The sequence below is a fragment of the Zootoca vivipara genome, chromosome 9 (assembly GCF_963506605.1).
Source record: "Zootoca vivipara chromosome 9, rZooViv1.1, whole genome shotgun sequence".
NCBI classification, from domain to species: Eukaryota; Metazoa; Chordata; class Lepidosauria; order Squamata; family Lacertidae; genus Zootoca; species Zootoca vivipara.
In genome coordinates this window covers 62461209-62487323 of record NC_083284.1, presented here as the reverse complement: position 1 = coordinate 62487323, position 26115 = coordinate 62461209, and the positions used below count along the sequence as shown (strand labels likewise).

The window sequence follows — 26115 nt, the reverse complement described above, 5'->3', positions numbered from 1 at the left end:
TGGAAGTGAAATCAGAGAAGTCAAGGAGTCCGGGCTGAGGAGCACAGAACCATGAGCTCTTTGATGGAACACCAACAACCTGAGCAGTGTTGGGACAGCCACAGACCCGTCCACGGCAAAGGTAGGCAAAAAAGAGCAGCCCAGGTTCCATCAGATAATATTTTGTACCATTTGCGTGTGTTCCTATTTCCCTTGCAGGAAAGGGAGTCTAAAAATGCAATAGATAAAAAATAGATTAAGGAGGCCGGGGCAGCAGATTTTGGGGTATGTGTGTGTGATAAGGTCAGGGAGAAGAGAGTTTCAGTTTTATTCAAGTTGACGCCCTTTGTTGTTGATGACGTACCATGAATGCGCCATTTTGTGGTCCTGTCGCTTTTTCTGCTCCCTTAGGTGGGGCAGCTATTTTGTTCTATGCCACTCACCAACGGCAGCCATCTTGCAACTGGCGCTTTCTCAAAATTATAAATCACCTCACAAGCCCCAAACAGTGGGCACTCCCCATGGCATCCCAACAGCAACTGGAGGGTATCACTTTGATTAACCCTGTCTAAGACCTTCTTGGTGTTTAAAAAACATCCTTGGTGTTAAGGTTTGATGTGGGTTCTCCTCCTGTTGTTTTTACACACCGTGACTTGCTAGTAGGATTACCTGCCAAGCATTCCAATTTAATTCAGATAAGAGCTGCTGTCTGCTCTATCGGTCTCAAAAGGAATATCAAAGCTAGAAAGGGACTCAAGAGCTTTCTTAAAAAAATAATCTCTCAGCATGTCTTAATAGGACACTGTCAAAAAATTCAGGCTGCTTTGAAGTTGCTAGAATCTAACTGCAGCAATCTAATCTTACTTAGATGAAATAAGCAGGTAGTGGAGCACAGAGGTAGGGACAGGGAAGGGTTTTTGCTTTTTTTTACTACTGAGAATTTAAGAGAAAACAGCTCTTCTGAGCTATCAAAATATGCCATTTAATAACCATTGTATGGTCTTAAGCAGAACCTAGTTATATTGTGCACACTTTTACAACCCGGTGGGCAATCAAAAGTAGACGGAGCAACAAATTTCAAATTTATATATCATAGAATCATAGAGTTGGAAAAGACCACAAGGGCAGAGCCGGCTCTGGGTAGACTCCCGGTGGTGCAGTGTGCTAGGGAGCAAAGCCGCACGGAAACCATACTGGGCACCGGAGCAATCTCCGCCCCTCAGCGCCAGGGCGCCCAACCTGCTCGCGACTGCCCTGCACAAGGGCCATCCAGTGCAACTCCCTGCCAAGCAGGAAACACAATCAAAGCATTCCTGACAGATGGCTGTCAAGCCTCTGCTTAAAGACTTCCAAAGAAGGAGACTCCACCACACTCCTTGGGAGCAAATTCCACTGTCGAACAGCTCTTACTGTCAGGAAGTTCTTCCTAATGTTTAGGTGAAATCTTCATACTTGTAGTTTGAATCCATTGCTCCGTGTCCGCTTCTCTGGAGCAGCAGAAAACAACCTTTCTCCCTCCTCTATATAACATCCTTTTATATATTTGAACATGACTATCATATCATCCCTTAACCTTCTCTTCTCCAGGCTAAACATGCCCAGCTCCCTAAGCTGTTCCTCATAAGGCATCGTTTCCAGGCCTTTGACCATTTTGGTTGCCCTCCTCTGGACACGTTCCAGCTTGTCAGTATGCTCCTTGAACTGTGGTGCCCAGAACTGGACACAGTACTCCAGGTGAGGTCTGACCAGAGCAGAATACAGTGGTACTTATTATTTTTATATATAAAATCAGGAGCCAGAAAACCTTTTGAGCAGGGGGCCAGTCCACTGTCCCTCAGACCTTGTGGGGGGCTGGACTGTATTGGGGGGGGGATGAATTCCTATGCTCCACAAATAACCCAGAGATGCATTTTAAATAAAAGCATACATTCTACTCATGTAAAAACATGCTGATTCCCAGACCGTCCACAGGCCAGATTTAGAAGGCGAGTGGGCCGGATCTGGCCCCTGGGCCTTAGTTTGCCTACTGTGTGTGTGTGTGATCTGCAGTATGCTACCGTAGTTACACAGAGAGACACACCCTGCTCTGTGCTTCATCCTGGCAAACAAGAAGCAGAGTTCACAGACACACTCCAGCCACACAAAAGAGGGTGAGGAGAAAAGCAAGGAGGGGTGTGGCTTAGGACAGGGTGTAGCCAAAGAGAGAGGTCCAGAGGGCCATGCACTAGAGTAGAAATGTAAAAAGGAGGAGGAAGGGAAGCTAGTATATGGTGGGAAGGAGCAGCAAAAAAAGGGAAATCTATTCAGTCTTAGTGATGCTCTGAAGGGGACTGCATTAGTATTGATCAGAGCAACTGTTCTTGAAACCCAGTGTTTCTGGTGTAATATAATAATAATAATAATAATAATAATAATAATAATAATAATAATAATAATAATAAAAAATGTTATTATTTATACTCCACACATCTGGCTGGATAGCCCCAGCCACTCCAGCACATATAAAAACATAACAACAAACATTAAAAAATTATTTTAAAAAATGAAATCAACCCTGAGCATAAAAAGGGGGCAACATTTAGAATACTCATAGACCTATCCTATACATGTCTATTCTGTTCAATGAGACTTACTCCTTAGTGTGTGTAGCTAGGAATGCACCATATAAAAAATAAAACACAAGGACAGAGAAATTGTGCTTTTGTAGGTCTGACTAAATCTGCTCTAAGAAGTTACCTTTCGCTGCATTTCAAGAAGATCTTCTGAGCCGCAGCTCTTCAATGTACAATGTTCAGGGATTGTCCCAGCTTTTCAGGTCATCTTGGCAGCATTTATATACAATTTTAAAATAGTCTTTATCAAGGATTCCAGTGGTGGGGCAGAAATGGGGAGCAACACAATGTGAAGCCTGAGCCACTGACAGGCAGAGCCAACTATTTCTATATTTCTCCCCATCCCTTTCCTCCTCGCTGAGTTCTTCAAGGACAGCTATCTGAAGAAGTGCATGCACACAAAAGCTCATACCAATCACAAACTTACGGTAGTTGGTCTCTAAGGTGCTACTGGAATGATTTTTTATTTATTTTGTTTCAAATACAATTTGCACATCCTGCTTTTCCCAGGGCAATACCCTCCCTGCAAAACAGGCTTGCCAAAGTGTCTCCACAATCCTGAAGCCAGCACCGATTCACTGTGGAAGGATGTGTGGATCCAGAATTGGCCTCCAAGGTCACTTACGGACACACCGTTAAGACCGTGTTTATGGAAGACCATCTTACTCGGCTACAATTGATTGCCAGAGAAGAAAGATGATTTATTACCGGTATATGCCTTGCCACAGTGCTATTTTTCTAGATAAAGAGGTTATGGAACTCACTATGTACGCCTCCCTTGTTCTCTTAAAATGGCAATGGCATATACCTGAGAGGTGCCAGAAATGAGTTCCGGAGAGTTCTGGCTGGAAAACAAACTAGTCTGTTGTTCTAAGATAAACGCTCATCAAGGCCCTTAGATGGTACAAATGAAATAATGTCCAAAAATGTGTCCTATACCAAAATGTATGCAGCCCCTTCCAAGCATGTCTACTCCAAAGTAAATCCTATTGAGTTCAGTTGTGCTTACTTCTAGGTAAGTGGGTAAAGAATCATGTGAAGCAACATGTGAAGAACCAAATATGGATATGGGTGATCAGTGATTTCCCCCAGTGTTTTTGTAAGAAAAATGAAAATGCAGAAACAACCATTTCAAACTTGGCTGTGTAGATTTATTTTAATGACTATGTCCATTTCAGACTTAAGCATTCTTTAAAATATGTATTTGCCGCTCTTCTTATTAAATCTGAACTGCTAGGCATGGCATATAGCAATGAGAGAAGCAATTTCCAAATCTTCTGGAGGGAAAAGCCGTATAAATGGAAGGGATTGGCGTTATGAAGTATTAACGGGATGTTAAATTGCTGCATATCATATTTGCAATGGGCAGTTTACAATCTGTTCATCCTGATGGATTTAGCACTAGGGAGTCTGAAGCCCTGGCTCGGCAATTTCTGTCTGCTGTTGGTAATTTATGGCGAAACTGTACCCACAAATAATGTGTCAGCACAGAATGAATTTGGGACCCAGCTCTGCCCAAACGGCTCCATTATGTTCTCAGGGGCAGTAATGAATGGAAAGTAAGGAAAAGTTGCCATAGAGATAATGAATCTGAATACTAATGGCTTGTGCTTGTGCAAAAATAGGATTGCAATTTATCAGGAGTTACCAAATCCATTCGGTGCCTCAAATGAGGGTTTTTTTGGAGGAAAAAGATGCCAGTCATTTAAGACCAAGTTAGGTTTAGTTTTGCATTTTACTGTAACCCTTTAATGGCATGCGTGCAAAAACTCAAAATGGAAACACTGTCCCTCTGTCTCCAGATCCGCACATACACTTTGAAACTGCCTGCCTGCCTATGATCCGCCAGAGAATCCATTGTCTATAGAATGCAGGTGGGAATGCTGTTCTTTCCCCTCAAAGAGGCGACCAGGGTAATAAACAATGTAAGTCCCAACTCAATCCTTAAGGATCACCCTCTTGCAGACAAAACTTGGATGTTCATTACTAGATCAGTGCAACTCACTTTGTGCTGGATACCAAATCCAAGTCATGGTGAACCTATATTATTTCTTTCCCTGCTATGGAGGAATCTGCTTTATACCAGAGTACTGGGTCCATTTTGCCCCGTACAGGTATCTTGTCTACATTGACTAGCAAGAGAGAGCAGCTTTCCAGGGTTTCAGACAGGACTCTCCCATCTCTACCTAGAGATGGCAAGAATTGAATCCAGGCCATTTTGCATGCACAGCAAGTGCTGTATCACCTCTACAAATGCTAATCATTTTGACATTGTTGCATACGGTAAGTGATGGAGGGAGGACGTATAAATTGCAGGAACCAAGCACAGAAACACCGTTGGTCCATGATAGCTCAACCTTACACCAGGGCTATCTTTAAAGCTCCATTATCAATTCATTCACTTGCCAAAGCAAGGAGAGTCTGTCAGTTACCCTGGCGCTCTGGCAGATGATATTTTTGCTCCTGATCTGGAAAACTTCCTGCAGTTATGCTCATTCCTCTGCATCTCCACCACTGCTTTCAGCCCTACGTGGAGATTGCAGAGATTCAATCTGGGATCTCCAGACAAAGCATAGGCTCTACCATTGAGCAACAGCCATCTCAGAAAACTACCTCTGCAGTTTTAAAAACAATCAATCAGAATACACCAGTGAGAAAACTGGGCTTTTTTGTTCCTTTCAAAGTTTGATTTACAAACATGTAACGAAAGATATGAGAAGGTGAAAAAAAGAAGAAGTAGCATCTATCTGTCTATCTATCTATCATCTATCTATCTATCTCATAAAATAAATGGGGAAAATAAAATTGAGAATAGAACATAATTGAGAATTGAGAATAGAACATAAAATAGTACATAAAAATAGTACATAAAAAAACAGTAACTACTGTCATTGGGAAGATTATCTTTCTGCTTAACACAGCTTTTGCAAAACTGGAAAAGAATTGCTTTCTTCTCACTGTTAGGCATGAACCCTTTACATGTACTGCTTTTGAAGTGACTGGGTGATAAGAAAAGTTTGTATGAAGTGTTTGACCTGCAATGGCCCAATTACACATGCAAGCCATTACTCTCGGGCCACAGCCACACTTTTAAAGCACTATTATGCCACTTTAAACAGCTATGGTTTGCCCCAAAGAATCCTGTGAACTGTAGTTTTTTGGGGTGCTGAGAGTTGTTAAGAAATCACTATTCACTTCAGATCACAAAATGAGTTAACAACCCCCCTTTCCAGAGGCTGAGAATTGTAGAGGGCAATAGGGATTTCCTAACAACTGCCATCATCCCTTTTTTTTAAAAAACTACAGTTCCCATTGTTCTTTGGGGGAAGCCATGACAGTTAAAATGGTAGGATAATGCTTTAAATATATGGTGCAGATGAGGCCTATGTTGCAGTTATCATGAGATTAACATGTGTGTTTGAACTAGCTCTGTGACATTTCTGAATAATGCAGTATAGGTGGTTTTAAGAGGACCAAACAGAATAAGTGATCCAATGGCTGTGGCCCAGTGATCCAATGGTTGTGGCCCAATACAATATCATACCTATTTTCCATTTCCAGATATAGTATACATTCTTTTCTCATTAAAACTGCTTCACTTAAATTACTTTTTATCCAACCAGGGCATATTCCTTCAAAGCCTACAAATATGCTTCAGCACCGATATTTCCCTGCACGGCTAATGAAAAAAGAGGTATTACATTAAATAATTTGAATTAGAATATGTTTATAATTTCGCATGGCTGAATGTTACAGTATAAGGTTGATTTTGCCAACAGTCAAAAGTTGAAAGTGTAAACACCTCAATGGCTTCTGTAATTTCTAGCGTTAAGAAGTTGATGCTTGAGGTCTGGATGATTTCCCCCCTATAATATGTTTCAAGAATTCTTTTTGAAAGGAAAAAAATACGATCACTAATAAAATTGGGAGGAAAAAATTCTGTGTCCAGGGCAGCTGTCTACCAGCTCCATCTGGTACGCAGGCTGAGACCCTACCTGCCTGCAGACTGTCTCGCAAGAGTAGTGCATGCTCTAGGTATCTCCCGCTTGGACTACTGCAATGCGTTCTACGTGGGGCTACCTTTGAAGGTGACCCAGAAACTACAACTAATCCAGAATGCGGCAGCTAGACTGGTGACTGGGAGCGGCCGCCGAGACCACATAACACCGGTCTTGAAAGATCTACATTGGCTCCCAGTACGTTTCTGAGCACAATTCAAAGTGTTGGTGCTGACCTTTAAAGCCCCAAAAGACCTCAGTCCAGTATACCTGCTGACTGAGGTCCAGCACCGAGGGCCTTCTGGCGGTTCCCTCATTGCAAGAAGCCAAGTTGCAGGGAACCAGGCAGAGGGGCTTCTCGATAGTGGCACCCGCCCTGTGGAACTCCTTCTCATCAGATGTCAAAGAGAAAAACATTATTAATATTATTATTATTATTATTATTATTAGTGATTTCCTATTATATTAGGCTCTTCTATGTTTTCTTCCAGGGGTGCCAACTTCAATAAAATATTGTGGGGACCCAGGTAAGCCCCATCCCACATAACAGATCACATGATGCAGTACACACACACTATGTGAATAGGAATGCCCATCAACTTTGTGGGGGCCTGGTCCCCTCAAAATATTTTATTGTGGGGGCCGAAGCCTCCACGGCCTCTAGGAGTTGGCTCCTATGTTTTCTTCAGTTCTCATGTTTTTTGTACCTGGATGCACTAAACATTCCTTTTTATCGTAAAAATAAAGGGCAAATGATTTATATTGCCAAGTGAGGATCCAGAACAGAATCTATATTATCCCTCTGCCTTCAGGATGACTAGACATGTATAGAAACTTAAAGTGAGAGCATTTGTCATTGAGACAGCTACCAAATCAATTATCAGGAACTGATGAATGAAACCCCAAGAACCTATGCTTAAAGCAGTGGGTCACAAACATTTTCCCTCTGGGCCACACTTTCAGAATAAAAATTTACTCATGCCACTCCTTTTAAAAAAAGAAAGAAAGAACAACTAGCAGTGCTTGATTTGTAACATACAACACAACTACAGTGGTACCTCCAGTTGCGAACAGGATCTGTTCCGGAGGTCCGGCCGGATCCCAAAGTTTTCACAACTGGAGTCTGCGCATGTGCAAGCGGCGAAACACTTCCGGGTTTGCCGTTTCGCAACCCGAAGTTTACATTACCCAAGGGTAACGTAACCCAAGGTTCCACTGTACTTTATAATATGATCATGGGGCATCCAGAAATTATAAAACAATGTGGCTACATAAGAACATGAATCATTCCCAAAATACAATTGTTAAAGTGTACCTTATGTATATAAACTCAATGAGAGCTATGAGGTTGCTTTTGCTGGGTAACCTCGTTTATATTAGGTCTAATCTGAGCCAATCAAACTCTCATCTCATCAACACAAAGAAGCCTCTCTCTTTTCTAATCTTTCCTATTTGTCAGAGTTGAAGATCCCTGTTCACAACAATATGTCTGAAATATACTCGGTGTCACGTTGTGATTTCTTGCTCTTTATTGCAGCGCTTAAAACAGTGAATGAATTTCCCCTCTGGATTTATATACATTATTTACACAATGGGTCCCGTCTGATTGGCTGATTCTGCTTCCCTCCTGGAGCCTGATTGGGCTGCTCCCGCAGGCCAATCAGTTGTTGCATTCTAGGATCCTACCTGCCTAATAGGCTGATTAACTTCCTCCTGGGGCCTGATTGGGCTGCTCCTGCAGGCCAATCAGGTTGTTGGATTCTAGGACTCTACCTGCCTATTGCTCTAGGATCTAAGCTTAGTACATAACAATGTCTGTACAGCATATACTGTAGAAGAATAGCTAATGCTCTTGAAGAGAAGCGTGGATGCTGTTTCGTATATCCATACTACACTGAAATGTTTAAATGTTTCTTTGATTGCTCTTGAATTTTCCCGCCATGTGCCATCCTCTCCTGCCACACCCTTTGAGCACTGCTGGCTGAAAGCAACATGCTAATTTCCTGTTCTAAATTGCTGGTTCTTTACATTATCAATAGCATCTAAACTGGACCACATTCAGCCAGTATTGGGAAAGGAGCACAAAAAAGATTCATAGTCTGAAGAGGAAGTGAATCCTGGCTTCCTGCTAGAGAACCAACCACTTTAACAAATTGGGAACATAGCTAAAGAGGTAAGGGAAATGAAGAATTATGATAGCAAGGAAGACTAGGCAAAGCCCTTAATCCAGAAAAGATTAGTTAAATCTCATAGAAATCAATGGTACAGGTTAGCTGCAACTATGGCTGTCTACACACCATACATTTAAAGCACCTTTCCCCAAAGAATCCTGGGAACTGTAGTTTTCATCTCGCAGAGCCGCAATTCCCAGTACCCTTAGCAAAGGATTCTTTGTGCTTAAATGTGTACACAGCCATACGTTCTCAGGATTGGGGCCACTTCTCATGAAATTATACCACTGGTACATCCGGCCCTTTACTCTGGGTTTATTTCCTTTGCACAACCAGCTATCTTGAAGTTGCAATCAGGAATAGCTCAGTCAGCAGAGCATGAGACTCTTAATCTCAGAGTCATGGGTTCGAGCCCCATGTTGGGCAAAAAGATTCCTGCATTGCAAGGAGTTCGACTAGATGACCCTTGTGGTCCCTTCCAAATCTACAATTCTGTGAATAGTTGCAACACTATTGCTTGTGAACCGAACTAAGACAACGGATTTTTAGCACATGTCAGTTGGCTTACCAACGTCTGGGCGTCGTGTCATCAAGAAACCAGTGTTGTTTTTTGTGGTCTCTGCATTGCTAATCTCAAGGCTTGATTACTGTAACACACTTTATGTGGGGCCGCCCTTGCACCTGGTCTGGGAGTTGGAACTAGTACAGAATATACTGCGCACCAGGGCAGATTACTGGCAGTGTGTTACTCCATTGCTGACAGAGCTGATTTTCTACTGGGCCAGGCTCAAGGTTCTTGTGTTAATTCACAAAGCCCTAAACAACTTGGGACCATCTGATCTCTTATACTCCAGCTCAATCATGGAGATCCTTTAATGGGATTTAATCCTTAAATTCCATGCCTCTGCAGTTCAGTTGGCCTTCACTTAAGGACTGAGCCTTTAAGATGACAGGCACTGCCCTGCCTGTAGGGGTTTGGCAGAAACTACCACGCCTTCTTTCAGAGGGGTGACTGCACATGAGACGGTTTTCTTTGTGGTGGCCCTCCTAGGTTTTGGAATGTCTTCCCTCTGAGATGCATCTTGTACCAGCATTGTACAGTTTTCAGCATCACACCAAGTCACAGCTCTATATCCAAGCTTTTGGATGAGTGGATGTTTTCTCTCACGCATTAGTGCAACCCTATTTTGCTGCTCTTGTGACTTTGTTTAGCTTTGTGGTTTCCATAGCTGCCAAGTTATCCCTTTTTTTAAGGGATTTTCCCTTATGCTGAATAGGCTTCCTCGCGAGAAAAGGGAAAACTTGGCAGCTATGGTGGTTTCCCCTGAATGAATGGTATACTGTGATATTTTATGTAACCTGCCCTGGGAGTATTCAGGGAAGGACAGGCTATAAGTATAAGTTACCACATAAAATAAATGAATGCATAATCTGGACATAGCGGGCCTACCAAAACCCATGTGGAGGAAATCCGTCTTTTTGCACCAATTTGGCTGCTTATTTCAAGCTGCCCAAAGAAAGGTCACCATAAATTATTTTGCCTCCTTAAAACAAAGCCTGACAGGGGTTATCAAACATTCAGGAGGGCATTTGGCAATCTATGACTTTAAAAGCCAAATGGCGGTCTTAATACGTAATGCATTTATGACCTCCATTTATAATTATATCCAGCATCAAGCTGACAGGGCGCAACATGACTTTTCTAGTCTGACATTAAGAAAATAGCTGTGCAACTGGTTTTTCCCACGACATCATTGTTTTTATGGTCGATGGGACCATATGCAAACCTGAATCCGTGCCAAGCCTGTTATGCGTGGGGGCTTAAGGGCACTGTAAGGGTTTGAGGCTGGAGAGAGTAATGTGGCAAAACCAACTGACTGACACATCCAATTTTACATTGCTTGTAAAAGCAATGCTTCACCGCATGCAGCTATGACTATATATAACATGCAGCGCATTCCTAATCTTCCCCAGAGTCTGGAATCTTATATTTCCACCTCAAATATCACTCTCACTTCAAAAGCATATTTCTGAGTGTTTATTCCTCCTTATCATTGATACCTACTAAATTTAATTACATTGTAATACAGGTCACAGCAGGAACCTCTGCACTCTGACTTCCCTGAACTGGAATATATTGTCGCAGAGAATATCCTGCAAAGCCAGGGTGGGATGCTTGGGTGAGGCAGGGCAGAGGATAGACTTACAGCCCATACCTATGTATGTTCACTAGGAAACAAGCCTCACTGAGTTTAATGAGACTTACTTCCAAGTAACCTCGGTAAGGACCGAAAAAGCGGCAGGATGTAAAAGTGATAAAAGAAATACAGTGGTACCTCGGAAAGTCAAACGGAATCCGTTTGACTTCCAAAATGTTCGGAAACCAAGGCACAGCTTCCGATTGGTTGCAGGAACTGGCAAGAAATGAAGCTTTTGTCAACTTTGGGCTTGTGTTTGTCCTCCTCTGTCTGCTCTGTGGAATATGCATTTCCTTCTCGGCTTTTTGCAGGTGATCAATCTGTAGAATGGTGTATTATGCCTTCGGTTAATGGAGAAGGATTTCCTTCATTACCAATTAGGATTGTTCCCACATTAATATAACGGTTCAGTTCAGGCCCACTCTTACTAATAAAAAGGAATGCTTTTAGGGATATTTTTAAGAACCTGTGATAGTCAAAGAAGTAGTCAGGTGACACCCGAGGGCCAATCTGGTGTGGGTGTCTTATATAAGCTTCCAGATCTGTTGCCTACTGTCACTCTGGGCAAGTTTGATTTTCAGATTTCTGAGGGGTTGTCGTAGAGAAGATGGAGCAGACTTGTTCTCTCTTGCTTCAGAAAGCAGAACTGGAAGCAATGGGTGGCAATTGTGGGGAATCAGATTTTCTTTTCTTTTTTTAAGTAGGACAGTAAAATCTGTTCAGCAGTGGAACTTTATGCTTTGGGAAGCACTGGGTTTTTGTTTTGTTTTTGCTGAAAAGATTTAAGCAGAAACAGTCACCTGTCAGTGTGACTTGCACCCTGCTTTGCAGATCCTGCACTGAGCAGGAGGTTGGTCTAAATGACCTCCAGGACCCCTTCCAATTCTATAATTCTTCCTCGTGTCTGACTGCAACCTGACTCTATCCACCAAGGCATTTGGGCCCCCTTGGGCATTAAAATGTGTTAGCCCGATAAAAAGTACTATAATTCATGCAATAGAATCATCAGTGCCCTACAGCTAACAGTCTGTTGGATTTTCTTGCTGTATACATTACACCAGCAAATATGCATTTCAAAATAAGTCTCATTAGTGAGATCGTTAGGAGCTCCTACACAGTCTTGTGTGCCTCCTGGGGAGTTCATCTCCTGTCAAAAATAGTTGTCACTAAGATACTAAAATGCAGACCAGGCTACAATATTCTAGGGAAGAGGGAGTGCAAGGCTTTGCACTCAAGCGTTTCAGGGGCACAGAAGGTTTTACAGACTAAAAGATTAGCTTATTGATCAGTCCTACTGCCCCGGAACAATATTGATTTGTATTTTCTTCTCGTTTAACTGCTCCTGAAACATGTTTTCAAGTTAATTATCCTCACTGCCTTGCCTGGAAGGCAGATGCAATGTGCTTTGGATACATGGTGACACACAGGTTTAATCTGTATATTTTAATGATCAAAGCAGTGTCATCGGAGGACCTGAGCTTTAGTGTGCCTGCTTGGGCTGGGGTGATATTTCCACTACTTGTCTGAAAATGGCCACTTACCCAGTCCTGGGGAGGGTGATGGTTGAAGCCTTTCCTGGGTCTGGGGAAGCAACGCTGGACTAGGCGGCTAGCCATTGGGAAATCCCATTGGGTTGGCGGCTTTTTCCACCATCCTGAGTTTGAAACTGGCCAATCCTGCAGGTCCGGGTGGGCATGGCTTTGGGAGTGGACTGGAATAGACCACCATTTTCTTTTGATTTCCTGGGCATAAGAGAAATCAAAACGTTCAGCCAGACATGTGCATCAAGCTGATGTCTTATAACTTTGAAAGGCAATTTACAGCCGACCACGTGAACTACTTCAGTCAAACAGAAATGTGTTTTTTAGATGATACCAAGCGGTTGCTCTGTGATGGCTATAACACATGATGTGTAATAATCCCTTTATATTGCAACAATTGAGTGATGAGCATCTGTGTGTGGACTGCCCAAGAGAAAATGCAGGTGTCCAGAAGTGATGGCAGTAGGTTGGAAGGGTGATCGCTTGTGTGAAAATGATCCATGTCAACATATCCCCAGATTGGGGCACATGACATGCAGATCAGAGTGCAACCTCCCGGCAATCCTCAATCCTGCCACTGTCTTTTCAGAAAACTGACCACTATTTATTACACGGCATTTCTGTGGCACTTGTTTTTACATTCAGATAGTAGAATCAGGGGTGGGAGCTGTGCTGGACATGAGATTGTGGCAGAATGGGCTCCCAACTAAAGAGCAGGGAGAACTGCATGCCCGGAAGCCCTACACTCGATTCCATGTTTTACTGCTGCTACAGTGGGATAATGGAAGAAGAAACCTTTTAAAGAATTGTAGCCGAATTCTCACACCAGAGACTTTTATTAGAGTAATTTACCAATTCAGATGAAAATAAGACCAGACGTTTATGGGACTAAAGACATACTAAATCACCAGCTGCTTTGTCTTTATATACTGTCCAAGTCCAGGAGCATACATATTATAAATTATACTCAAAAGTATAAGACAGCTCCATTTTCTCATCCTAGATGAACTCAGAGGAACCTCTGCACTTCATTTCACAGATATGAGACCCTGTTGACTGCCTTCCTAAATGACTGTTTCGAATCAGTCAATTTAGTTGTCTCACACAGGAATGGGTTCCCTCCCCATACCAAGCTATATTCCAAAAGTAATACTGATTAAAGTATAAATATAAATATAAATTAGCTCCCCCCGCTTGAATAGTAGTTCAAGATTCATATTACATTTACTTAAAATGCAATATATTAATAATCTTCTATTTAACATAATGTTGTATCTACTATAATATAGCATACTATTTTTTCTTTTCATCATTAATTTTTTAATACCTATAATCAAAACAAATGACTTCATTAATTTGTTCACCATTTCATTTTTCTTAATTTATCTAAACCTCCTTCAATGGATCCTACTTTCCCTTTAAAAAAACCAAACCAATTTCCTGGCTATTTACAAAACCAGTCTGCCAAAATCTTGCCCATCGTTCTTTGACTTCCCATTACTTGATGTTTGTGAAACAGCTTTTCCAGGACAATGTTTTGCCAAACTTTACTGTACCAATATAAGAATGGAAGATAATCATCTTCTGAGTAACTCATTGTCTGCAACTGAATATTGGCTGAATAAGCTGAGATATGACCAAGTCGTTTGCTCCTCCCCCCAACAACCCCATGTCTTCTGGTAACCATAGTTTCCCATTTTTCCAGAGCTGAGAAACCATGGTTAGCACCAGCTTCAGAACAAGCCATTACAGTATTAGGGGAAATTGCTTGCAAAATGTGTACATTTGTCAAAACTGTAAACAAAAAATTGTTTATTTGGAGAAAAAGTAAGAAAAATGCTAAGGCATTTTCATGAGAATTGCAAATAAAAAAACCAAATTGCTGCAGAAATTTAAAGAACTGTATTTTATTTTGGAAAAATGAAAACCTGAAATAACTGAAATTGACAGATTGTTCCATCCCTAGTGAGTGCCCTGAATGAACAAAATAAATGTCCTAGTAGAGGTCCCCAAATCTTCTGGGATGAGTTGGGATTCTATCTCAGACACGAAGGGTTTTTCAGTACTAAGTCAACCCAAGGCAGAACACATTTTCTCATAGCCTACGGGCTATGCTAGTTGGGCTATGCTAGTTAGGTGCATTTGAACTGCTAGTTAGGTGCATGCATAGTGCAACACATCCTCATTGCATTTCTTCACCAAACAGGGACCCAGAATGTGTGCCTAAATGGTTACATTATTCCCAAACTAGCTATGAAACTGGAATGTGATATGCATGTAGTCGAAACTGCTGTATAAGTTTTTTAAGTGGACATTTGTACATATGCCAAGCAAAACATGGGTTATAAAATTTACCTTTATGCACTAGAACATAGGACAAGCCTAGCATGTGAGGTGAAATATTGGGGTGCGGGAATTCTGTTCCTGCTTCATTTCACACTTGAACCGGCCTTGGATTTGAAGGAATTGCACAATTTACACTTCATTTATTTGCTGTGTATCATGACAATTAAGGGTCCAAGATCTGGTGTTTGAGGGTAACAATTGCTTTCCTTCTCTGCACGCTCAGTTCAAGTTTCATTTACTCGCTGTGATGGCGTCAGACTAGTACAAGCAGGCCCATATTGTCTGAAGAAGCAGTTTTTATAAATAAGGAGCTTTTTAGTCAAATGAATAAACCCAAGCAGAAGGACCATAAATGTATAATGAACGGGTTGGCAATTTTCATCTTTTATTCCCAAAGCTTCTCTGTGGTTTTCATAAATCTCTACGATCAAAGGAGCCTTTAGACACACAATAGCAACCAGTGCTGTTATGGGCCGAGTGATAAAGCAAGGGCATTATTAGTTGGGGCTACTAAAGACAAAAGATTGCAGCGAGAGACAGATTCCTTCCTGGGGGATGAAAATAATGGTCTCATAAATACATCTTCCAATGTTAGCCACCACTTTAAAACTTGCAAGTATAAATTGTGTTCCCGGGAGTGCTCACCCAGACAAGAAGCTATTGACTCTTTTTTTTCTTTCCCCTAGCTAAGATTGAAATGCCACAAGTTACTCGGTTGTAGAGAGGAATTATTGAGAAGCTTGCAACTCCTGGAAAAATTGACAAGACAAGGCTATCGGTAATATAGTGAATGAACGGTGAGTTGCCCAAGCCTAGACAGGTTAAAAACTGCTTTCTCCATTTGCTGACTTTGTAATTGGTTTTTTGCCATTTTAAGCTATTGCTCAGACTTTCTGGCTCATGGTAATCTATAAAAAAAGATAAGGATTCTTCAGTGAAGCCACATTACGAAGGATTTATTAAAGGGTTTTCCTCTTGCTGTAATATCAATACTGTGCGGAGAGATGTGGGGGTAGGCTTTCCATTAGTATAGAGAGGGTTATTGAGCATCCTGGAAAGCCTTCTTGGTTGATCCCATTTGACAGTGCAGTAAGTTAAGCCCAGAAGGAAGGTCAGTGCTAACCTGGCATTTCCAAAGGTCATATCCTTGACCCCATTTTTATTCAATTTTAAAAAAACTGATTTCTGTTTGTTTGTTTGTTTTGGTGGCTATTTCATGGAACAGTCTTGCATAGGCTATGGGACTGTCATGTACTAAAGATGGCCTTCTAAACTTGTAATTGAATGCAGCTTAGATGTCATATGTCAAGGTTACCAAAACCTTCTGTTTTTGATGCCTACCTAGGACTACAAAAACAGAAAGTTGGCATAACAAGCAGCTGGTAGGCCGCAGTACCATATGGCGGGTGGGCTGTGCTCTGCTTAGTGGGTCACAAGTTGTACCCAATTTCACTAAAGGGAATCCAGGGTCACTAAATACGTATGAGGCATGAGTCAACCATCAGAAGTCAAGGACAGTGCATTCCAGTGGAGTCAGAAGCGTTCTACGTGGGGCCACCTCTGAAGGTGACCCGGAAACTGCAAATCTAGAATATGGCAGCTAGACTGGTGACTGGGAGCGGCCGCCGAGACCATATAACACTTGTTCGACCTACATTGGCTCCCAGTACATTTCCGAGCACAATTCAAAGTGTTGGTGCTGACCTTTAAATCCCTTTATAGCCCAGTATACCTGAAGGAGCATCTCCACCCCCATCGTTCTGCCTGAACACTGAGGTCCAGCGCCAAGGGCCTTCTGGCGGTTCCCTCACTACGAGAAGTGAGGTTACAGAGAACCAGGCAGAAGGCCTTCTGAGTAGTGGCGCCCGCCGTGTGGAACGCCCCCTCATCAGATGTCAAGGAAATAAGCAACTATCTGACTTTTAGAATAATAATAATAATAATAATAATAATTTATTATTTATACCCCGCCCATCTGGCCGGGTTCCCCCAGCCACTCTGGGCAGCTTCCAAAAAAACAGAAATTCTAAAATACAGAAATCCATCAAACATTAAAAGCTTCCCTAAACAGGGCTGCCTTGAGATGCCTTCTAAAGGTCTGGTAATTGTTCTCTTTGACCTCTAGTGGGAGGGCATTCCACAGGGTGGGTGCCACTACCGAGAAGGCCCTCTGCCTGGTTCCCTGTAACTTGGCTTCTCGTAATGAGGGAACCGCCAGAAGGCCCTCGGAGCTGGACCTCAGTGTCCGGGCAGAACAATGGGGGTGGAGACGCTCCTTCAGGTATACCGGACCGAGGCCGTTTAGGGCTTTAAAGGTCAACACCAACACTTTGAATTGTGCTCGGAAACGTACTGGGAGCCAATGTAGGTCTTTTAGGACCGGTGTTATGTGATCTCGGCGGCCGCTCCCAGTCACCAGTCTAGCTGCCGCATTCTGGATTAGTTGTAGTTTCCGGGTCACCTTCAAAGGTAGCCCCACGTAGAGCGCATTGCAGTAGTCCAAGCGAGAGATAACTAGAGCATGCACCACTCTGGAGAGACAGTCACTGGGCAGGTAAGGACTCAGCCTGCGTACCAGATGGAGCTGATAAACAGCTGCCCTGGACACGGAGTTGACCTGTGCCTCCATGGACAGCTGTGAGTCTAAAATGACTCCCAGGCTGCGCACCTGGTCTTTCAGGGGCACAGTTACCCCATTCAGGACCAGGGAGTCCTCCACACCCGCCCGCCTCCTGTCCCCCACAAACAGTACTTCTGTCTTGTCAGGATTCAATCTCAATCTGTTAGCCGCCATCCATCCTCCAACCGCCTCCAAGCACTCACACAGGACCTTCACCGCCTTCACTGGTTCTGATTTAAAAGAGAGGTAGAGCTGGGTATCATCCGCATACTGATGGACACCCAGCCCAAACCCCCTGATGATCTCTCCCAGCGGCTGCATATAGATGTTAAAAAGCATGGGGGAGAGGACAGAACCCTGTGGCACCCCACAAGTGAGCGCCCAGGGGTCTGAACACTCATCCCCCACCACCACTTTCTGAACACGGCCCAGGAGGAAGGAGCGGAACCACTGCATGACAGTGCCCCCAGCTCCCAAGCCCTCTAGACGGTCCAGAAGGATGTTATGGTTGATGGTGTCAAATGCCGCTGAGAGATCCAGCAGAACAAGGAAACAGCTCTTACCTTTGTCCCTAGCCCGCCGGAGATCATCGACCAGTGCGACCAAGGCAGTTTCAGTCCCATGATGAGGCCTGAATCCTGACTGGAAGGGATCCAAATGGTCCGCTTCTTCCAGGCGTGCCTGGAGTTGTTCCGCAACCACTCGCTCAATCACCTTGCCCAAGAATGGAAGATTTGAGACTGGGCGATAGTTGGCCATATTGGCCGGATCTAAAGATGGTTTTTTAAGAAGCGGTTTAATAACCGCCTCTTTCAGCGGGTCTGGGAAGGCTCCCTCATGGAGAGAAGCATTTACCAACCCGCGAAGCCCATCGCCCAGCCCTTCCTGGCTAGCTTTTATAAGCCAGGATGGGCAAGGATCAAGGAGACAGGTGGTTGGTTTCATTCGTCTAAGCAGCCTGTCCACATCCTCGGAGGTAACAGATTGAAATTGATCCCACAAAACTTGACTAGACAGGACTCTAGCACTCCCCCGCCCCGGCCCTGCTCCCACGGTGGAGTCTACCTCTTCCCGAATCTGAGCGACTTTATCTGCAAAAAACTTTGCAAAATCATTGCAGGAGATCATGTGGCCCGTACTGGGCCCGGATGGAGCAGGTGGTTCCGCTAAATTGCGAACCACCTGGAAGAGTCTCCTGCTGCTGTTTTCTGCAGATGCGATGGAGACGGTGAAGAAGGTCCTCTTCGCCGTCGCCATTGCCACTTGGTAGGCTCGAAGTTGAGCTCTAGCCCGTGTCCGGTCTGATTCAAAATGAGTTTTCCGCCACCGGCGCTCTAGCCGTCTCAACGACTGTTTCATTGCCCTCAGCGCCGGGGAAAACCACGGGGCTGTCCGGGCTCCATGCAATCTGAGAGGGCGCTTCGGAGCCAGACAGTCAATAGCGCTGGTTAACTCCACATTCCAGCGGGCCACCAGGGAATCAGCTGAAAGGCCATCGACATGGGATAAAACATCCCCTACCACTCTTTGGAAGCCAATTGGATCCATTAAGTAGCGGGGGCGGACCATCCGAATCGGTCCCACCTCCCTGCAGAGGGGAAGGGTTGCGGAGAAGTCCAGTTGCACCAGAAAGTGATCTGACCATGGCACTTCTTTTGTTTCGCTTTTACTTAATGTCAGATCACCAACATCCATAGAGGTAAACACCAAGTCCAAGGCATGTCCGCGGCTATGAGTTGGGCCAGACTTATTCAGGGACAGCCCCATGGTGGCCATGCTTTCCACGAAGTCCCGAGCGGCTCCTTGTAAGGTCGTGTCGGCATGGATGTTAAAATCCCCTAAGACAACCAAGCTAGGTGTCTCCAGGAGCACATCCGACACGACCTGAAGCAGCTCGGGCAGGGAATCCTTGGTGCAGCGGGGAGGTCGGTACACCAAAAGGAATCCTGTACTGCCTCTATTGCCCAACTTCCAGAACATGCACTCAGAGAACTGGGTCTTCCCAATAGGACGCCTGGTGCAAACTAATGACTTCCTAAAAATCACTGCAACCCCCCCTCCCCGCCCAGATGGCCTGGGTTGCTGTGCATAAGAGAAACCTGGTGGGCAAGCAGCGCCAAGAACGGGCCCATCGGCTTCCTCCAACCAGGTCTCTGTCACACATGCCAGGTCAAATCCTCCATCCACAATCAGGTCGTGAATGGCGGTGGTCTTATTCATCATCGACCTGGCATTGCACAGCAGCACCTTCAGGTCATGTGGGTATCCCTTGCCTATTCCAATATCCGTCCGGTCAGGACCAGACCTGGAGGCAGGGATAGTCCTCAGACAACGACTAAGTCTGCCTCCTCGGTAATGACATGGTCTGGTCTTAGCGTAACTCCTCCTCCTACCCGTGACCACTGAGATCGGTTGTTCCAGTGCACACACCCCTGTGGAATCTGCCCCAGCCATTTTGCTTGCTGGGACCCCCTCCCGGGCAGCCCTGACCCCTCCCCTTAAAAACAAAATAAAACCTCTGTAAAAAACAGCAAAGAACTCAACAAAAGAAGAGTACAAAAAAGACAATAAAACAATAAAACCAAAAACAATAAAAATTACAAATACACTAAAATTTAACAGATTCCCACACCCAACTAAAAATCCCTCCCACCTACCACCCCAAACACAATAAAACAATAAAACCAAAAACAATAAAAATTACAAATACACTAAAATTTAACAGATTCCCACACCCAACTAAAAATCCCTCCCACCTACCACCCCAAAGAAGATAAAAACATAAAAAATTCTTTAAAAAGCATTTTAAAAAGAACTCTGTGCTGTTTCAAGTTCCCCTGGGCAGCACCAGCAGCAGAGCGGCGGCAGCAGTCCTTTATGAGGCCTTCCAGGCCCCGCCCTAAACCAGGTGGAGAGAGGTAGGGACAGGGCCTGTGGGCACTCACAGCAGGAAGAGTCCTGGGCAGCACCAGCAGCAGAGCAGCGGCAGCAGTCCTTTATGAGGCCTTCCAGGCCCCGCCCTAGACCAGGTGGAGAGAGGTAGGGACAGGGCCTGTGGGCACTCACAGCAGGAAGAGTCCTGGGCAGCACATCTGAAGGCAGCTCTGTTTAGGGAAGTTTTTAATGTTTTATGTTTTATCATGTTTTTAATATTATGCTGAGAGCTGCCTAGAGTAGTTGGGAAACCCAGCCAGATGAGCGGGGTATAAATTGATTGATTGATTGATTGATGATTATTTATTTATTTATTGTTGCACTGAAAGCTGGCATAAAGAACAAGAGTGTATACATGAACCAGGGGGAATAATAATAATAAGCTGAGGGGGAGGTGGCGGGCACACTATTTGGGGCAGCATGGAGCCTGTGGGCACCCAAGCCACCACGTCACTCCCAGGAGTGATGCACAGCTTGGACGCGCTGCAGGCCCCGCAGTGAGTGCCACCCAGCATTTTGTCACCCCCCTCAGTGTTGACACCTGAGGCGGACCGCCCCCACCGCACCCCTTCCTCTGCCCCTGGGTTCAGTAGGGATTATTGCCAGGTTAGGACAGCAGCCTAAGTAAGCAATAGTACAATCCTGTGCATGTTTACTCATAAGTGTGTACAAGGAAGCCTACTGACAGTTTAAGTGTGCAGAGGATCTCAGTGTAAGTAAATAAATACTGGGTACATGTTCTTCCACATTTAAATAATGCTACAATCGTAAACATGCTTTATTTTCACACACACGGTGGAATCTCTATTAGTTACAAAAATGTTTTTTTTAATTTCAAAAAAGAAGAATACCCACTACTGCTAGCACACAAAAAGCCAAGAGATCTTCAATTCAGATAGCAGACCTGTTATTAAATGCAACACAGTTGTGATGAAGCAGGAAATGAATTTTCCCCTTTTCATCTGCCTGTCTGGCAATGCCGTTCTCATCTCCTGTGATATCTGAATGCTTTACACATTTTGAAGAATTGGTCTTCAAAAGACCCAGATGCTTTGCTGCTATTTTTTTCCTCCCTACCTCAGCCTTTCAGACAGAATCAAGGCTTGCTGGCAATTTAGTTTCATTGTGATCTGAAAGCTTGACACTCCAAACAGTACCGGCTTAGCAGGAAAGATGACAGAACAGCTCATGTGGTTATCCTCAACTCCCAGCTAAAAGTCCTTGATGAATTCTAAATGATCTACAAACCATGTTGGAAATTTTTTTAAAGCAGGGCTTAGGAGAGAGACCTGTTCATGTCCACAGTTACCCACCACACACTCATTCCTGAATGCTGCTTTAACATAAATGATTTTTTAAATGACAATATTCCCTGCTAAATGGAAAAGTTGGCTGTCATAAAATATCTGCTGTTGAGAATAATACAGGAGAGATATGTTTTGTTGCAGCTGAGGCAGATGAATGTGTCCAGTTGTGCTGTGGCAAATGCACCATGGCGTTTCTTCTCTCTGTGCTCCTCCCAGCAGCCATGCCTCCTCTGGTCACTGCTATGGATACACGACCTGCCTGTTTGTCTCCAGACACTGCAATCGCTTGCAAGGGATTCCCACATGGCAGGGTTGATGTTGCTGTAACGAACCTCTCCCACTCTCTATTACTAAAATGTGACACAGGAATCCAGAGGTGAAGACACCCACCCTCTTCTCCCGCCGCCTCCCAAATAAACCACTTTATTCTTGGTAGTTTATAAGTAAAGAGACTCTCCTTCCAGCTCATGTGGCCTGGTATCAAAAAAACCCTCTAGGCTGTTTGATAGAATAACCTCCTGTCACCAGTAAAGGGTCCCTCTCGGCCTGACTCCCCTTACAGTAAAAGTTTGCCCCTTTCCACGCTGGCAACTTGTTGACACCCCAGGTTATCTTTCTAAGCCTCCTCAGTATTACTCTAAGACACAAACTTTCGCCTCCTTTCCTGAGGTAAGTTTTGTCCTCTAATGAGTTAGCACTTCTGTGAGTCCCGATACCTTGCTGGAAAAATAATGACGATACCCGGTACTTCTTGGCACAAAAGAGAAGAATTTTATTAACCTTAGAACATATTTATTTAACGTTTCATATGTTTATAAGATACATTTCGGTTGTAGGTAATCTCTGTCAAATACTTAACATCGAGCCTTCCTGAACCTCATCTAGATTCCCACTATCCTGGCCTCTCAACTTTCTTCTTCACATCTCTCTACTCCCTCCCCCTCTCCTCAACTGACAAAACCGCTGCTCCCTCCTTTTAAACTGGGAACAGTCCCGCCCCCATCAGAATGTTATGTCAGTCAGGCTGGAGGTGGATTAACTCTTTTCCAGCCAGGTAGGGATAAATATTTCAAAACTGTGTCAATCTGTTACAGTTGCCAGCCTTCATGTCACGTTTGAGACATCTTTGTAACACAGACTTGGTCTGCCAACAGGCCTGATGCCTGAAGCCAGCTCCCTGTAAAACACTTCCTTGGGGATACTGCATCTTGCAGTGTAGATGTCGCTGAGACGGCAGTATGAACATGCTGGGAATGTGAGCTTTAGAAAGCAAATATTTGTTTGAGACTCTGTCCTTCCATGTGATGCCCAAAATCTTTCTGATGCAGTGCATCAGTGGCGATGGAACAAGTTGCTCGTTATAGTGGAACCCAGGTAGACAAAATTGTCTACCATTGTCTACTGCCGATGTAACAAAGATACAGCAACAATACACAAGGACATAATTAAAATCAATCTGTGCTATTTGTTTACTTACATTAATTATGTCATTCTATATTTTATTATTGTGGTATTGTGTTTTAACTGCATTGTAAACCGCCCTGGGATGATAAATAAACCAAAATGTATCAGTAGGTTGAGAACACAAAATGAGCAGCAAGGGGCTTTGTTACTCTCTCCCCCCCCCCCATTTGTTCCTGCAAAACATACAGGGGAAACTGTCTTTAAATTATTACCCAAGGAACTAAGAAACATCAGTTACCTGACAGCAATAGCATTACTCTGCAGCTTGATTGAAATTTTACCATATCCTTAGGGGATACTTTGAAATGGTTGCTTAAGGCAACAGATTCCTTGGTGTAAGTTTCACGTTATTTCCAAGTTTGATTTCCCTTCTGATTTCCCCTTTCATAACTTGCTTTCAGCTGCATGAGCCTGAAGTTGCTGTGGAATATTGATACAATTGTTTTGGTCTTCCATCATTGCTGCTATAAACAAGTGATTCATGTTTTCTTCTGCAAAGTTTTCTCTATGGGCTGCTGTTGAATTTCCACCGCATAGTTTCCTCAATCCTCGTTTTCTTCGTTTAGATTAGCTCCGCTGATATTGAAATGTTTATAGAACCAAACAAAACCCTTCCTTCTTCTTTCTAATGAACCTTTCAGTTCTGAACTGAAAGTGAACAAGAAGCCTTCAACACAGTCTCATCTTTTTTAAGAAACAAATAGACTATAATTCACTGTTTTATGCTTCCATTCATCCAAACAAACAGCAGGGAACCTAATAAAAAAGAAAGAAATCTGGGTCATGAATACTGGAGGGATCTGTGAATTGCTTTTTATGTATGAAATATGTTTTGTCCTGTATAAGAACCATGGTGAATTATTGTAGTCAGAATCCAAAAAGCTACTTTGGTTCACTTAAGGGGCTTCTGTTAGTCTAGTGCAATTAAAGCCCCATGAACATATTTTATTTTTAAGGTGACCTTCATGCCTGTTTACAACTGCTTTTGAAACTTCCCTGGTGACTGCAAGGCTAAAACCCTTTTTGGACTAATTAAAATGTAGAAGTTTGCTCAATAAGAGTCAGACCAGAAGTGCCTGTAGTCCAGCATCCTGTTTCAAACAATGGACAACCAAATGCCCCCAAACAGCATACAAAGAGAGGGCATGAAGCCAAATATTTGGTATTCACAGGTATGAGTGGACCTGACGACAAAATGTCACAATGTGAATCACACTCTGTTCAGATACAACCACTCCATTTTTCATTCCACCTGGCACCAGGCAGTCAAAATCCCATGGCTGCTGAACATGCTCAGTCCTCACTGAGCTGCCTTTGACGTCTCCTCTTCCCAAACCTAGACTTCCCACCCTGAAGACCCTTTTTTTTGTTGGTAGTTTCGCAAACCGGGGTTTCCCAATCTGCAAATCTGTGTGTCAATGGTGCTGTTTTGGTTGCATAGGGACCAACTTAATAGGCTCACCTCCTTCCCCAATAATTTGTAGTACTTCCCAAGGAGGGAATATACCAGGAAGATGCCTGCCTGGCTCATCCTCAGCAGCTAATGATGCATAGCAATCAAAGCTGGTCCAGGAGTGCTCTCTTCTGATCCTCAGAGAACATCTTCCAACCAACACAAAACCAAGTGTATCATAAGTTTTTATCTATAAATACAACCTTTAGTTATGAAGTGCCAGTTTTCAGAAAGGTAATGCACAAATGATCTCACACACACAAACACACAGAGGGAGAAACATCCAAACCTTCCTTCTCTGTGCTCTAAGGCAGTAAAATGCCCATGTCTGAGCTAGCTGCCAGCTTTAGGTCTGAGCTGTTTATTGCTGCAGCAGCAAATGATGGAATTCCTTAGTCTGTTTCTCTCTGATGCCTTCAGCGCTTACTTTTATTTCCCCACCAATCTATTAAGGAAGGTTTATTTTATTGGCGGGCAATCCTATGTTCAACCCCCACTAGCATGTTTTGAAAAGACAGTGAGATGCTGATGTCTTTTTGATTTTCGTATGTATGTATGTATTTATGTATTTATGTATGTGCCGTATGTATGTACCGTATGTATGTATTGAATGTTATTAATTCTGCCCTTCCTCCCAAAGGAGCCCAGGGGGGCAAATTTCCCCAGAAACATATTTCTGTTCCTTAATCATTGTTTGTCTCTGAGCCATTTCCTGACAAAGTTGGGCTACGCACTTGCAATTGTTCCATCATTTCAATATGTGTTGTCATTCCCATCCATTGACATGGAACAACTTTAAGTGCACAGTTAGCAGATTTGCTCAGCCTCGCAGGAATAAGGCCATGTTCTGCTTCCACCAAATTCCTTCTTATTCTCCAAACGTGATCCCATGGAATCCCCTAATAACAAGAACATGTTTTTGGGCCCCTTGGGGACTCTCTACTTTTCCCATCACGAACTTATATATTCACAACATTAGTGACTACCCTGATTGTCTCATATGTTTGCATGACTCAAATAATCATGAACCCCTTGCCACACATTTCCAGGCTACCTGATTTGGTTCCCACAGTCTCCCTCAGTTTTCCTCCAAGATACAGGGGCACCCAGATAGGCTGCAGAGTGCTGGAGAAGTGTTTACTGGAAAGTAAAATGAATTCACCGCTCCTGGCCACTTCACAATGATAAGGTAAGCTCAAAACCCTCATTTAGAATTTTCTAAAGAAATTCTCATTTGTCCTTGGAACAAGGTATAAAAATGGAAGCATAAAAATGGAAGCCTCTGTCTCAGAGGAAGGCAACTTTTGATAAACTGCAGACAGATTTTGGCCCAGTGCTAGTTGAACGAGTGGTCATAAGGGAAACATAGTAAATTCAAATCCCTATAGGCACAAAGATGTTCCCTAATCACTGACTCGTTGAAACAAAACTGCTTTTCTCCTCAGGTTTGGGATGAGCATAGAACCTTTCGTTCACTACGAATATAGTGTGG

At 43.5% G+C, this 26115-nt stretch overlaps 1 long non-coding RNA gene across 1 annotated transcript in view; it reads left to right on the top strand.

Annotated features, from left to right (window-relative positions):
- The first annotated feature begins 2480 nt into the window (after positions 1-2480).
- Positions 2481-26115, top strand: part of LOC118083915 (uncharacterized) — a 35556-nt gene continuing 11921 nt past the window's right edge. The window contains exons 1-4 of the long non-coding RNA XR_009558178.1: positions 2481-4516; positions 6215-6285; positions 8629-8762; positions 15532-15642. This is a non-coding gene — a long non-coding RNA (uncharacterized LOC118083915). The remainder of the gene's footprint in view (positions 4517-6214; positions 6286-8628; positions 8763-15531; positions 15643-26115) is intronic.